Raw genomic sequence first — 15,073 nt, 5'->3', positions numbered from 1 at the left:
CAACGAATGTTCTTACTGCCAACTTTGCCGCTGTGTTCTGTGTCCAAGGTCAGGAGTGAACATTTAATATAAAAGCAGTCAGTTATATTGATTTTTCCTTGCATGGTGTTGAATTTTTAAGTCTCTGGTAAATGAAACATTGCTGACAAGTTAACATCCAGCAGCTAAAAAGAGGTTTTATAATGTAAATGAGTCAACATAGTTCAAAGTAAAATACTTCTTGTGCTTCTTTCAGCATGCCTGTCCTCATTGTTGTGTGTGTGTGTGTGTGCATGCAGTGTTAGATATAGGTCAGACTAGGGTGTATGCATGGCTTTGTGTCTGTGTGCTTACTTGTTGTGAGTGGTGAAAAGGCACTCTAATCTTTATCCATGTTGCAAGTGAAAACAATGAGAACGCAAGCACACGCACACACACACACACACACACACACCCCGCACACAATCAGAGAACAGCTGACAGAGCGTTCTGTGTGCAGAGGAAAACAAACAAACAAAAGACACAAGTTTAGAAAAGCAAACATACAGCACCTCTGTGTGTGTGTGTGTGTGTGTGTGGGTGTGTTTTTGAGGGGCCATCAACACACACAACTGCACGCACGCACACACACACATGCCACATTCACCATGTCTCACCATTGTCCCTGTGCACTTACATACACAACACAATGTAAACACAAGTCGACACACGTGTAAAACGTGCTGTGCTCACTTATACACACAACTGATAGGAATCTATAGTCGCTCTCTCTCTCTCCGTGTGTGTGTGTGTGTGTCCTGAATGGAGTGCAGTTTCTGGGAATTGTGTTGCCGCTTTAGTAGGGAGATGCTGAGAGCAGCAGGAGGGTGGAGAGTGTGTGTGTGTGTGCGCTGATAAGCCCTCTCTCTAACTTGCAACAGCAAATATGCTTTGGAGGAAATGTAATTGTACCTGCTGTACCTTTTCTATGATGTTAGAATGAGGATTAATACATTTATTCTTAATTAATGTATCTGGCAAATATGTTAATGTTGATCATGTCAGTTAAATCTTCACAGGGTTAGGGTTTAACACAATGTGTTTGTTTTCTGTAAAATATCAGACTTGTGTGAGTGATATTACAATTACTACGTTTTTTGTTTTTATTTATTTTTTGTAACATGTCAGGAAATTATGGGCAATTAGCCACCACCCTCTCTTTAGTCATTTAAACTTTAATAAATGAAGGACTATTTTTCTGTACCGAAACGTACTATCTTCTTCTATAACTTTGTTCAACTTCATGAACCATAGATGGATTTAAACCTTGGTTTTTGGTGGGACAGTCACCCTCTGTCCACCCCAACCACTGCTAGGCAACTCTGCAGGCCTAAATAAGTGTTTATGCTTTAATAAATGAATAAATGAAAAAAACAACCCACAAGAAAACAAAAGCAATGCATCATTTTAATAATTTATAAAGGTATTTCCTGGGAGATGGGGTTAGGTCACTTGAATTGCTGCCAACTTGCAACTTGTCTATGTGTTGCAGCAGTTTCATGATGAAAAGCGTCGCAGGGTCGGCACAAATAGCTGTGAGTGAAGAGAACTGTGCTTTATAAGTTTCAGAAACCAAAAACCCACCTGCAGAAGTATAAAGAATTGTGTAATCTTCTTAGAAAATCTCTCCAACCCAGCAATAAGGTTTACAAAGTATTTGCTGCACTCAGCACTGAGTTAGTTTTCGAAGTGTGCTCGTCTTTAGAAGACACACAGGATGTGTGTCTTCTAAAGACTTACTGACACTCAAATGTCACACATTCCCCACTCCCCCCTCTCTCTCTCTTGCTTACACATTTTCGTCAGTGATCCCCTCCCTCCATTTTCTGAATAGTTGCAGTGACCACAGAATACTTTCCCAACTTCTGTGGCCAACGAAGGCTCCGAGTTTGTTCACCATCTCTCCTCCTTTTTCACCCGTACATCCTTTCTCTCCATCTGTCACTTCCATAATGTACATGTATCTCCTTCGCCCTGTCTGCTACCAATCAACCAATTTCCTGAAACCGTTTTCTCTTATTTAACCTTTTATTGATCGTTAAAACCTCTCGCTTTGGCGAAACAGCTCTTCCATTTTTACTGTCTCATCTTCTTTCAGGGCTTATTTTCCTTTTTTCAGGAATTTCTGATCTTCACAGAAACACATAAAAGCATCTGGGAAAGGCATTAATCCTTTATAAGAGCTTGTTATTGTGGTTTCTTCAAGTTTTGATCACAAAAACAAACAATTCCTGTGTGTGTGTGTGTGTGTGTGTGTGTGTGTGTGTGTGTGCGTGCGTGTGCATGCATACTTGTGTGCCCCCAAAAATACATCCTAATGAATCCAAAAAACATGTCAACATGTCAAGTATTTATGGCGTTCAAGGAATTAAGTGGTGGTAGAAATACTGGGCAAATTGATACCAGGCAGTGACGGTGCTGTTGTAATGTGTGCATCATAAATGTTTTTTAAATAATATTGTCCAACACTGTGAACTGTTGAAAAGACTATTTTATTATGACACATAATCATAAGAATGAGGCATTTAGAATGATTTAAACTGAGATCAGCCGTGACGTCAATACGACACAATATTCAGTTTAGATCCTGTGTCACTGCAGGAAACAGTGTGCATGTAATTAGGTTGGATTGGTGTGATATACTGTAGATGTAAACCTGGCACTACCCACAAATAAAGCCATCAATGATTCTCCTAAACACCATCCATCCATTCATCCAGTCAACCGTCTTTCATCTTTTGGCCATTTAACTTTAAGTAAATCTATTAGTGGCTATAAAATCTGTTTTCTGTTGTTTTGCCAATTTACCAATTCAATAACCATGACATTGTTCCATTATGTTTTTAGTATTTTTTTTTAAGTATTTAGTCAGAAAACTAACCCTCAATGTTGACTGTGATCATGGATGAAAGTTCCCCTAAGAAGGAACTCTGAAACATCGTCCATTTTTGTGTCAAAGGTTACAGACTTTGATTTTCTGTACAATGAAGTTCCTGAAATTAATAACCTATTAATAGTGAAATACATGGGTGTGTGTTTACTCGCTCATTACATACCAATTTCCAAACATTTGTCAGTGTCTCCACTAATAAACCTGATGTTATTCCTGCTGTTGCCACTCAAATCCATGTTTTCTCCTGACTAGCTGTCTGCACTGAGCCTGTGCAGATTGTTTTTATTTGAAATTAAATGAACCCACAGACTGGAAATGTGGAAATCAAAATCAAACCCCACTGTATAATTTAGAAAAGGGGAGAGCAGGATATCAAAGAACACATACAGTTATTTAAATGTCAGGTCATTTATGATGAAAGTAATGAATTACATTTACTTGCGTTACTGTAAGTGAGTAGGTTTTTTGTGTACTTTAGAAAGTTCAAGCATGTGTGACCTTGGAGCCATTTTGACTGATACATTGTGTTTCCATGTCTTTTTTGCACAACACGAGAAGGACCCCAACCTTGTTAAAAAAAGTGACTTTTACCTTTTAGACCAGTACTTTTACTTCAGTAAAATGTTATCAAAACAGTGGTACTTTTGCAAGTAGAATATTTCAGTACTCTTTCCACATCTGCCCACCACAGAGTCCTATTATAAACTATGGGATGCACAACACAGGGTTAATGTCTCAAACATTGTGCAGCAATTAATACATAATTCAAACTAGAAATGACTCCATCTCTCTACTGTAGCAGTTATCGAGGCTCAGTTGAATTATAGCTGTCCATCACTCTTCTCCCTTCAAAAATACTGTCACGTTTCACATCTTGATCACATCGAAGCCTCAAATACATGCAAAACAATCCCTAAAGTAAGATATTTGCTTTATCTTACCATGAAAAACTAGTGTGTCAGTGAATTTGGTTTTTGGTTCCTCTTATATTTCTGTCCTTTCTATAATTTTTGTAGTCAATTTGTAAAAGTTGCTCCAGCTCAGGATGGCAGTACTTTTGTGGACAACATTTGGTCCTCATTTTTGCACAGTGGAAGGAAGTGAAGACACACCATCCATCATTTTGTACTGTAAGCTCATGGTGCCAACTGAGTGGGTGTCTATGGTAGAGCTACTTTCTTTCAGTATATTTTTGTTTCTGCCTCTTTTCCCGAAACTTGACGCGGTGTTTTGAAGTCCTGAAAGAGTTTTCTGCTCTCAAGTTCAGTCGGACTTGCTGAGAATATGTGAACCAAGACGGATTCAGAACCTGAACAGCTCAGCTTAGCAAAGAAATATATGCAGATATGCTACCAGTGTCAAAATCATGCCAGCAATAGCACTTACAATTACATTTGCCCTGAGCCTGTTGGCCTCCTCTGCCACACTTTAATCACAGATTGTCTGTCCTGATTTAAATTAGGATGTTTTTGCTTCAGAAATTACTAGAGTGAACATCATCATTATCCCATTTAACCTCTAAATCACTTTCTCTCCCTTCAACCGCACTGAAAACAGCTGCAGCCTCTGGAAAGTGGTAAAACAGTACTTAGGTTTTAAATTAGTGGCTTGACTGGAGAAATGAGTTTGTGTTGCTCTAACAAATGGCCAAGCCAGCAGTTTTGAGTGGGACAGAGGGTTGGTGACATACACAAATACTTTTGCAGTTAGTACACAAGAAACAAATGTACTTTTGTGGATCAAGAAGAAATGACACTGGGTGAGCAGAGTGCTCATAAATCAAACAACCAATTTTTAAATATTAAAGCTTAATAAGGAATAAAATATATTTTCCCAAAGATTTAATACCTTGTTTTTTCTTCTTCTTCCTTTTAGATCTTTGTGGAGCTATTTCACCACATTCAACAATTAGTTTCAATTTTTTCCAGCTGTGAGCAGCTCCACAATTTTCTCTTGTTTGACTTGTGGAACATCAACACACAAAACAGCTAAAAAACCCAAACAAGCTCAGTCTGCCTATCTCTGCGTGTCTGCAAACATGGCGTGAATTACAATATAGAGTGAAACCAGGACATAGCGCAGGTTATAAAGAAAAGAAATGAACTAGAATGAACGTCATCATTATCTAACTTCACATCTTAACCACATTCCCTTTCAAAACAACTACAGCCGAGAACACAAACCTAGAAAATGGGTAGTATTCCCTTTTGAAATGAATGGTTTGTGCTGTTTTCGCACAGCTCAAGACTGAGCAGAAAACTGTACAATGGTAAACAAGATATTGTCTCCGTTTATGCTGATCTGGCTCCAGTAATGGTGATGTAAAATTAAAATGATAAAATGCAAACTAAAAATACCTATATAAACATTCTCACCCCACATTATGGCGGAAGATGTCTGCTCTGCTCAGACGCTCGGCTGAAGCGACGGTCTAGAGAACAGACTGTGGTGAAGCTGTGTGATTGTTTTGTTTGCTTTAGTAAAATCATGCATAAGTGACTAAAGTGATAAAGCTCAGTGGGGATTGATTATTAAGTTGAGCCTCGTAACTCTGTGTCACTAATTTCTAAACCGTTGTCTTTAATGCCAATTAATGAAAAGACCATGAATTATAGACCTTCTGAAACCTCCTCTGTTACCTACAATGGCTCTTGTTTTTCCGCCAAAGTCTAAAAGATGTGACATTATGTGCACTCCCTTGTTCCTCAGGGTAAACATCAGTGGCTGACTTAACCAGAGCAGTGAGTAACAAGTAGTGCATGCGTTGTTGAAGTTTGCAAAAGCATAACAAAGCAGTGAAAACCAAGCACAGCCCACTGGGCCAAACAGCAAAGTGGCTAATGCTGAGTTTTGTCTTTAGTGTGCATCTTGCATCCACAAGTAAAATACTGCGTTCTCCTCTATCACCGTTTTGGCTGGAGCCCAGGACGCTTGTTTGCAGCTGTCGCGAGCCCCCACAAGCACAAGCCAGTTACAGCCACATGTGTCACTATAGAGAGTTTTTTGGAACTTCTGTTTAGCTGCTTTAACATCCAGTCATGCTAAATGCTGTGTGTCCTCAATACAACAGTGTGGCCTAATATTTGTGGCAAATAGCACGACCGGGAAAGGTTGTCATTAGGGTGTATTATGTGCAGAGAGTGTGCCAGGTCTGTCCGCAGCATGTCAGGTGATTAGTGTCTGGCCGTCATTTACTTTTATTTGGTTTGTTTGAATGTGACAGAAACCAGTGAAATACAGGAACATTATTCTGGTTCCCTCTAAGAAAACAAACGATATAAATAAATGAGCTCACAGCTGTAATTCTTCTCTCTTCCAAAAACACCTTTTTGTTTTGGTGGGTTTTTAAATGAAGGTGATGTTGTCTCGGTGCTGCTCTCACAAAACTAATTTAATGGAGCAGGGCACTGTTTCTTTTCTTCTTTTATCTTCATGAATACTCAGCTTGGCTTTAATTAATGTCGATGGTGAACCACAAATGACTAGCGCAAACATTGTAATTATGTCACTTCACAGCTAAATCATTCTCTGTTCTCCCAATTACACTCAAAACAACAGCAGCACAGAGCAGTGGCTTTCTAAGTGGATAGTGGTGGAGGAGATAAGTTTATAATTAGTGACTTTGCTGTAAGACTGAGGTTGTGTTTGCAGTCTTATGCAGGACTTTATCTTCGTTCCCTGCACTGTGATCTCCGGCACAGCCTGGGTTTTTGTGTCGAAATCCAGATAAACTGTGCCCCTAGATCCCAGCCAGTGGTATTCTGAGGGAAAAAAGTACCCTCTTGAGTTTAGAACCAGTGGATGCACCATGAGAAGAAATTCAGTGTTTTGACCATAAGCTTTAGTAGTTAAAGTGCCCACAGCAGCGACCTAACCCCAAACCCCTAACAGACGGAATGTGACTGCGGAGAAATGCCCAAAGTTTGAAGGTTGTCATGTTTCATTTTACGGATACTTGGATGACAGCTTATTTTAGTTCGACTACAAAATAAGTTGGTTGCATCATAAATACTTTTTTCATATCAGGAATCTGAAATATTTTGTAGACATTCTACGGGCAGGATTTGCTAATCATTTTAATATGAGGATGGCAGTTGTGGAGGCGATGCCTGCTTGAGTTCTTATCTTCTAATATCCAAACAATTATTGAGTGGAGTGGGTGTAAATGCAATTAAGAAAATGTTTATGGCAGAGAGGTATTGCCAAAACTGTATGTACAACCCTCTCAACAGCAGCCTTTCATGGCCCATTACCATCATGTCCGTACATTTTATCCAAGAAAGTTCAAGTTAAATGTACTTAATAACTATAAAACAACAACAGTTCATACAATCAGGTGATTGTGTATAATCATTTTATCTTCAGTTTGCCAAATGAAAGTTATTTCATTAGAACATAATCTCACTTTAAGGCCCTGAACCATAGTAAAAAATAAAATGATGCATTGCAGTATTCAATAGCTTTCATGAAGCGGTAGAAAAGCCTGTCTGTGTTTCTTCTCACCCCCCAACTCAATGTCTCCAATATCAGAATCAGAATCAGAATACTTTATTAATCACCGGGGGGAAATTGTTTAATAATAATTTGTCAAGTGTTATTGTCAGTGTGGTTAACTGCAGGCAGATTTAGTTCAGCAACTGCCATCCTCTCCTCTTAGGTCCCCGGAGGTTTCCTCCACCTTTGGGATTAGATCAACTGGATGCTGTGAATGTGAACGTAAATGGTTGTTTGTCCATATGTATTGAGGTTGAGTTTGGCAACCTTTTGGTTTGGCTCCACCTACTGTGAAAATGAAAGCTACTTATGCTGTGTTTATAAATGCAAGCATGCTGGACCTCAGATAACTTTTTTGAAGACTGCATTGGACTGAACCACATGCACCAAGGCGCCATGTCACCAGCACTTCAAAGTGTATATTTATGCTCAATGTGTACAGCAGTGATATTAAAGTGAACTCGCAGTGGCATGAAGACCTGCTCTCATGGTCATTTTAGGTTCTTACTGGGAACTTTGAAAGATTATTGTGATTAATTGTAGAAATTCAGTCGTGATAATCACATTTTTATCACGTGTTAAAAAAGTTCACAGCAGGTTTGAGTCCATATTAACAAGGTAAAGCAAATCTTACCAGTGTATCTTGATTGGGAATCAAATTAATGCAAATAAATGTACTTTATTAACTTGATTTTCAGGTTTATTCGATTATTTCAAATCTATGAAACGCAATAAGCCTAATGGCGTGTTTCCACCTAGTGGAACAGTACGATACGGTAGAGTACGGTATATACGGTATGTACCAAAATAATCGGCCCCAATTTTTTGGTACCCTTCCCTTGGGTACGAGAGTAATGGTACAGTATGGGTGGGCTTTATCCATGACAGTCTACTGATTGGGCGTCTTTTGTGTCGAACAGCGACTTAGAACGGTACAATGCAAGCCTGACCGAGGGCTCTGCCGATCCAAACTGCACCGCACTGTACCAAACTGAACTGTACCATGATGGAAACACGGCTTATGGTAACGCAATGTTTATTTCAAAAATACGAATGCAACAGCATTTGTAGGAGTTCCAGTTAAGTTGCCTTCTCTGTGTCATACAGGCTGTGTGTTTGGGTTGGGCAGATGAATGAACGAGGCTGCAGTTTTGACATATGCAAAGAGTCTTAAGTGATACAGATGTGTACATAGACGGAGCATCTCTGACGCACTCCGTGTACACTGTGCACTCGCACACATGGACACACGCACTCAGTTTACGACACTCTACAAAGTTACTTCTAGACAAGAGCTGACCAGATGACAGTCTTCTCTGCTGCTGAAATCAAAAAGAAATGGCTTGAAACCTAGGAAAGTGAAGTTCTTGAAGATTAGCGACAACCACATAATAATATCTTCAATATGGTAATTTTGTCTCAGATGTCAGTCTTTGGAATTATTTATTTTCTCACAAACACAAAACAATAAGCTTGTTGTCTTAACATCACAAGAACGTTCTTATTTTTCCCAGCTTATTTTATCTTGTGTCAATAAATAATGGGGTCACAATTAATCCGTTTACTTGCTTTTGCTGCCAAAGGAAGGAGGAGAACAGCACTCAGACAAATTATTTTGTCAACTCAATGTGACATCATTGCGTTCCATCACAAATTCAATTTCACGATGACAGGGAACCAAACCTCAGAAATAATTAAATACATGTCTTCTGTGGTGTTTTGCATGTGTATGACTGACATCAGACATTTGAGTTCTGAAGTGAGAACACATTATAACTGTTTAACACAAACAGAAAACAAAGATAATCCAACATCCAGTGCAGGATCTGAACCCTGACTGTTTTTCTGTATTGGATTGTTTATCAAGATCAAATTTTCATGTAGCTTATGGGCCCACATCAGTTCTTATCACACTTGGGCCTCCATCGGCTCCATCCCTGTCCTTATCGTTCCTCCTCCTCCCCTCTGCATGGCCAGTGTTTGAGTATGTCTAAGCCTGATAGCATTGACTTGAGGAATCACTCCATCTAATTCAGTAGTTCCCACAGAATTACTACAAAAGAAAAGAAAAAAAATCCACACTTTACACACCGCACAAAAGAAAAAAACAAAACAAATGTATCTGCTGAACAACTCCTGTCATTGTGCCAGACAAGTCCCACCCTCCTTTAGGTTTTTTCCTCGTTTCTATGCAATCTCACTGTCTCCGTCTTTCTCTTGTTTAAAGAGTCACTTTTGATCAAAAGACGATATTTGGTCGCTGCCGGAAATGAGCACGAGTCAGAAAAATGTGAGGAGTTTACACAAAGTTGTTGTTTGCAGGGTAAAGGGGTGAAAAATGGGCAAAATAAGATAAGTGATTGAAATGGACAGACTAAACAGGCCTGAGTCTGTTTATGTAACAACGAACGGATACGTGGAATATTGCACAAACTCACTGCTTTAGTTTTTGTCCATACAATGTGAAAGAAATGTTGAAATTCTTTTTGGACCTAAGGCCAAGCTGCCCTTAGAGGACCCTCTGTTGGACCACACAAAAATGACTTCATACGGTACGAGACACATCTAGGCTGTGTATTTTGAACTGGAACGTATAGGTTCACATTAATCCACCATTAATGTGTCCTGGTTCAATTGTGAGCAGATCACAGATGGGATTCCTCAGATTTTTATTTGGGCTTTTAATAGCCTAACAGCCTAATAATCTTTATACCTATAATAAAACTTTATAACTGCATTACAATTTCACTTATCAAACTCCAAGTTTACAAAGTGCTAAACTGCTTTTCTCAAAGTAACTGCAGCAGTCAATTAAGCAACAACTCCCACCCTGCCAAAACCTGAATGAGATTCAAACTGGCAGCCTCTCCGTTTTCTCCATATGCTTTAAAGATGTAACTGCTCCCAGTCCAACACATGGAAACAAATCAAAACAGTACACAACACGAAACATGGTCCTGGTGTGGTTGCAAACAGAGCCATAAATGGCAGCAACAAAGACTTCACGACATGGGCTGATGAGACTGCCTCATTCTTTTGCATCATATTTGCCATTGTGAACATGCAAACTGGAGAATTTGAGTAGACAATTCAAATTATGGAGTGGTGAGGTCTTGGAGCTGCAAGGCTCAGCGTTTAGTTTATCAGCAGCAGGCTGTACATCATAATACATTGGCTCTGATTAGCGGTACTAATTAGTTTAACTTTGACTAAAGCTGTGTTAGTCTTTGTAGGCACAGTCGATCCCTCCTGACACAACTGCTTGATGATGAATTCACAGTTTATTAGTGTTGGGAAGCAAATTAGCTTGATATTGAAACCAGATTAAAGAAAAAAGAAAATTAAGCATGCAGATGCCAGGACTGTTACAAAGACTCTATGTACTGTAATGCTACTGGATGCAGCATTAGTATTGTGATGGGGACTTGTAAGCTGCTGGCTTGATGTCCATACTGTATGATATAATTAGAAGCAATATATTGATATAACTCAAAGTGAGCGTTATCACACAGCGAAAAGCCTGTATTTTGACACTGAATTGAATGCATATACCTGCTTATGAAAGTATTTTCAAGACCCATGAGCAGGAGTATCCAAGCTTTGTTTGGAGGCCATTAGGAGTTAGGATTAATCAGGCCAATTTTTGTCATTTTCAAATAATTGAATAAATAGTTTAATCTTACGAAAGCAAGTTTAGACATTTTTTCTTCCCCCCCAGAAACAAGCTAAGCACACTGAAACTTGTTTTTATTTTATTCAGAGGTTTATGTGACAACATGAAGTTTCTTGATGACTTGTTTCATGAGTGTAATATTAAGTATTAATGCATATAATACAAGTATAATACATTTAGGTGCACTGCAGTGCAGACAACTAAACCATATCGGAGAGATCGACCAAGAGAGATCTCCAAGATGGAGCAGAAAAAGAAGATAATCGGCCAAATATGTCAGCCAACAAAAATACGGCATCTCATATCAACCATTTTCCTGCACTGTTTTCTGAAGATCAGCATAGGCCTTAGAAAAACCTGTATCAGGTGACCTCTTGTAAGGATAAAACTCAATGGTTTGGTTTCACTTTTGGGCAGCTGTCATGATGTCCGACTTCGTATGCAGTCGAGGGCTGGATCACTTTTCCTATGACTTTACAGTATTAGGGTGCGCGTTTCTAATTCCTATTCCTAATGCAATCAGTGCTTCATTATCAGCATTGATTCATTAACATCAGTCATCGGTGCTCAAGTCAAATAGAGTCATGAGTTCTTAGTAAAGCTTGAATTGAGGTTGTGGACTGGAGGACTACCAAAGTCTACAAATTAAAAAGGGGCTCTGCTGGCAGGTCAGTGGCACATACCAGTCTTTAGGAATGTATTTGAGGGAAGCCAGAAACATGCGGCTCAGTGCAGAGTGAGGTTTCAAAAAAGAATTCCACTGCAAACTTCTCTGGGTCATAATTTCAAAGAGTCTGTGTGAAAATAGTTCCGAAACGCTGGGTGTGCAGTCTGAACAGTGTTTGAAATATGACTGTGTTATAGTCATAGTTTCATCTTCTCGATACTTAAGTTTTGTTATAATGGTACAGTTTAAATGGAGCCAGTAATTTACAGTAGACCTATATATATGTGGAGAATGTGTATTTAGTTAACTTGGAGCCAGCCTTCTGAACAAACTCACCACCGTCTCTGTCACTTCAGTCTGTGTTTACAAAAAACAAAGTCACGCCTTGTTCTCGCCAAAGGCTGTTCATGTAACCTGTGGGTGTTATAATGGTTACCTCTGATTCCAAAATTAAGATGTTGATTTTTTAATAGTCTAATAAGCTGATAATCACCATTCCTAGTGTGTGTATAAAAACAGTAACGGATGAATTACTTAGTCTATAAAAAGGAAATTTATTTTAAAACCATTTTAATTAGAGTTGATAAATAGCTGATAAAGTGTGCTTTATCATTCTTTCTACGTCTTTGAATTCAAGTACAAACTCTTAATAAAGCAGCTTGTCAGGGGTGTTATGCTCTGTTTTACATAATATGTATTTCTAAGTTTTCTTTAAGATCAAGTTAAGAATCTAAAGAATCTAAAAGTAAGCCCCGGATTTGTTTTATGACACCGACACAGTGAAACCGAACCTATTTGTTTCCAGTTGATGATCAGTCATTATTAATAAGAGAATAAGTTTTCAAAGGTCTCTTCAACTATCTCTCTCCTTCTAGATTTAAACACTGCCTCAGAGTTTTGAAACTTATTTCGTTTCCTACGGTCAAAATTCCTCAGCTCCACTCCGGTCACGTAACCTGGTATATACAATACAACAGTATTTCTGATTTTCCTCCAAGTACCACCAGAGGAAGCTTGCTTTATAGAGGTCGCCATATTACACTGCCATGCTTCTACAGCAGCCCATCTAGTACGTACCATATGAATTACATTTGACCTTTTGTCAGTATCTACAACAGCTCTATTAGTTTATAATAGTGGCTTTTAATTAAAAGCTGCCTTCATGTTAATGGTTGGCTGTCTGCGGTATAGAGGATGGCTGGACAATCACAGTGCTTCTGTCCTATATGCAGGTCAGCTCAACTCATAATTCATTGAAGGCCCCGCCAGTCTAACCACAGTAAAACCACTGGGATGCTTCACTGTGATAACTTTGGCCTCCTCAGTGGTTATTAGGGAAAAAAGAGTGTTAATTATGCCTCCACGTAGTCAAATGTTCCCAGACATTGCAGAGATTTAAACTATGTAGCTGATGTGGTTGCTCGAGGATAAAGAGACTTAATGAATAACTCACATAAGACGTTTGCAATTTTGAAGCTGTCAGTGAGCTAACGCTTCCTGTCTGTCCATCTCCAAACTGCTAATCAGAGACGCTAAATGCACGAATGTCGTATGTGGATTCCTGCTTTAATCATGACTGTCATACAAGAATGTTAATCCAACACATCATTTTATTTTGAAGATTTAATCAGCATTTAAAGAAAACAGGCAGCGTTTGGGAAAGGGAAAGAAAAAAAAATCAATATAATGCTGTCTACATGGCAGTGTCTATTCAGACTATTGTGTTAATGAGGTTATCACACAGTTGTTTTTCATTTAAACCTAGTAATTGTGAAAATATCATGTGTGAATTTATGGAGCATGCAGGTTTTATGTTTTCCAAATATGTCAAATATTAACATCTGGCTGCATCATTTGTTTTAATATAGATTATAAGTTATATTATATGGTAATTGGTAAAGATTGGAGTAATGTTAATTCTCAAAACATAGTTTTCTTTTTGTACAGCTTTTTATAACAAAACTAGGAAATCTGTTTGTGTTCACGGCCACTGCGTCACCTACTAATCATGGAAAACTGACGCATAAAACCCCAATAATGACATCACATGGTCAACTGGTCACTTTCCCATCATGCCTCTCTTTTATCTACCGACCCCTGCTACTACCTTCCTGTATGTCTGCGTGGCTCCTTCTGAGAAAAGCTCAAGAGTTTCCTGGTTTCCTGAGACTTCCTGTCCCGAGTATGGAGACAAGATTTGACATCTGCAAAAAAAAAAAAAAAAAGGATTAAAACTGAACATTTGAACGCTTCTGTCAAAGAGGTAGAGCATGTGAGAGCACTAGCGTGAGAGTCACTTAAAGAAAGAGAGAAAATGACAGGGGGTGATGAGAAAACAAAGACAGAAAGACATAGAGAAGAGAGACAAAAACAAGTGGGAAAGGTCATATATTGTCCTGCGGTGCTGCAGTGCATTAATTACAGGATAAGAAATGATAAGCTCTGCTGCTTGGCTATGAATAGACAGAGTGAGAGACAGACAGAGAGCTGACAGTGCAATCGGAAGCTCACTGTCTCAGGGTTTTGTTGTAAGTTAAAAGTGAGATAGAATGAGAGCTGCAGTTTGTTTCATTTCATGTGTTATTCATTTGGGATGGGAATCGGTATCGGTCCGATACTGCTCAAAATCACTGGATCGGATATCGGACAGATAAAAATTTAAAACATGATACAATTCAAAAATGTGTATATACATATACATATACATATATATATATATATATATATATATATATATATGTATATGTATATGTATATATGTATATGCTTCACTATTCACAGACTGTATAAATGTATATAAGAAACCAACAATGTCCGACACAATATGTTGTTAACAGCCTCATAGTTAATTAAGTGGTCTAAAATCATTGAATTAGAATAATATTGGTAGATATTAAGGTTAGAGATTTTGGTATTTTATCGGTATCAGACACCAAAAAGTGGTATCGGGACATCCCTATTATTCATTTAACCTAATGCTCTTCAGTCTCTGAACAAGTAAAAATAAAAACAAAAAAACTTGACATTAAGGGACATGCCATGATTAAAACAGGCCACTATTGAGAATTACGCAGTCCCAAAAAAGTCATGTGTACGATATATATCCACATCCATGAGTCTTGATAATTGGCCAGATTTCGGTCCAGATCTGGACCTTCCGACCTTCCTATTTCAGGCTGATTTGAACAGATTATCTGGCCAAATTATCCTGTAGTGTCAAGGGTTAATTTTTTTATGTCGTTGGATGCAATTGGGCATGATCAGAACCCGGCAACAACCAATGAGAGCAAATTGACCAGGAAACGGATGTTGCGTACTTTTGTTTACA

Source organism: Solea senegalensis, linkage group LG11 (genome assembly GCF_019176455.1).
Source record: "Solea senegalensis isolate Sse05_10M linkage group LG11, IFAPA_SoseM_1, whole genome shotgun sequence".
NCBI classification, from domain to species: Eukaryota; Metazoa; Chordata; class Actinopteri; order Pleuronectiformes; family Soleidae; genus Solea; species Solea senegalensis.
This window is presented reverse-complemented; position numbering follows the sequence as displayed.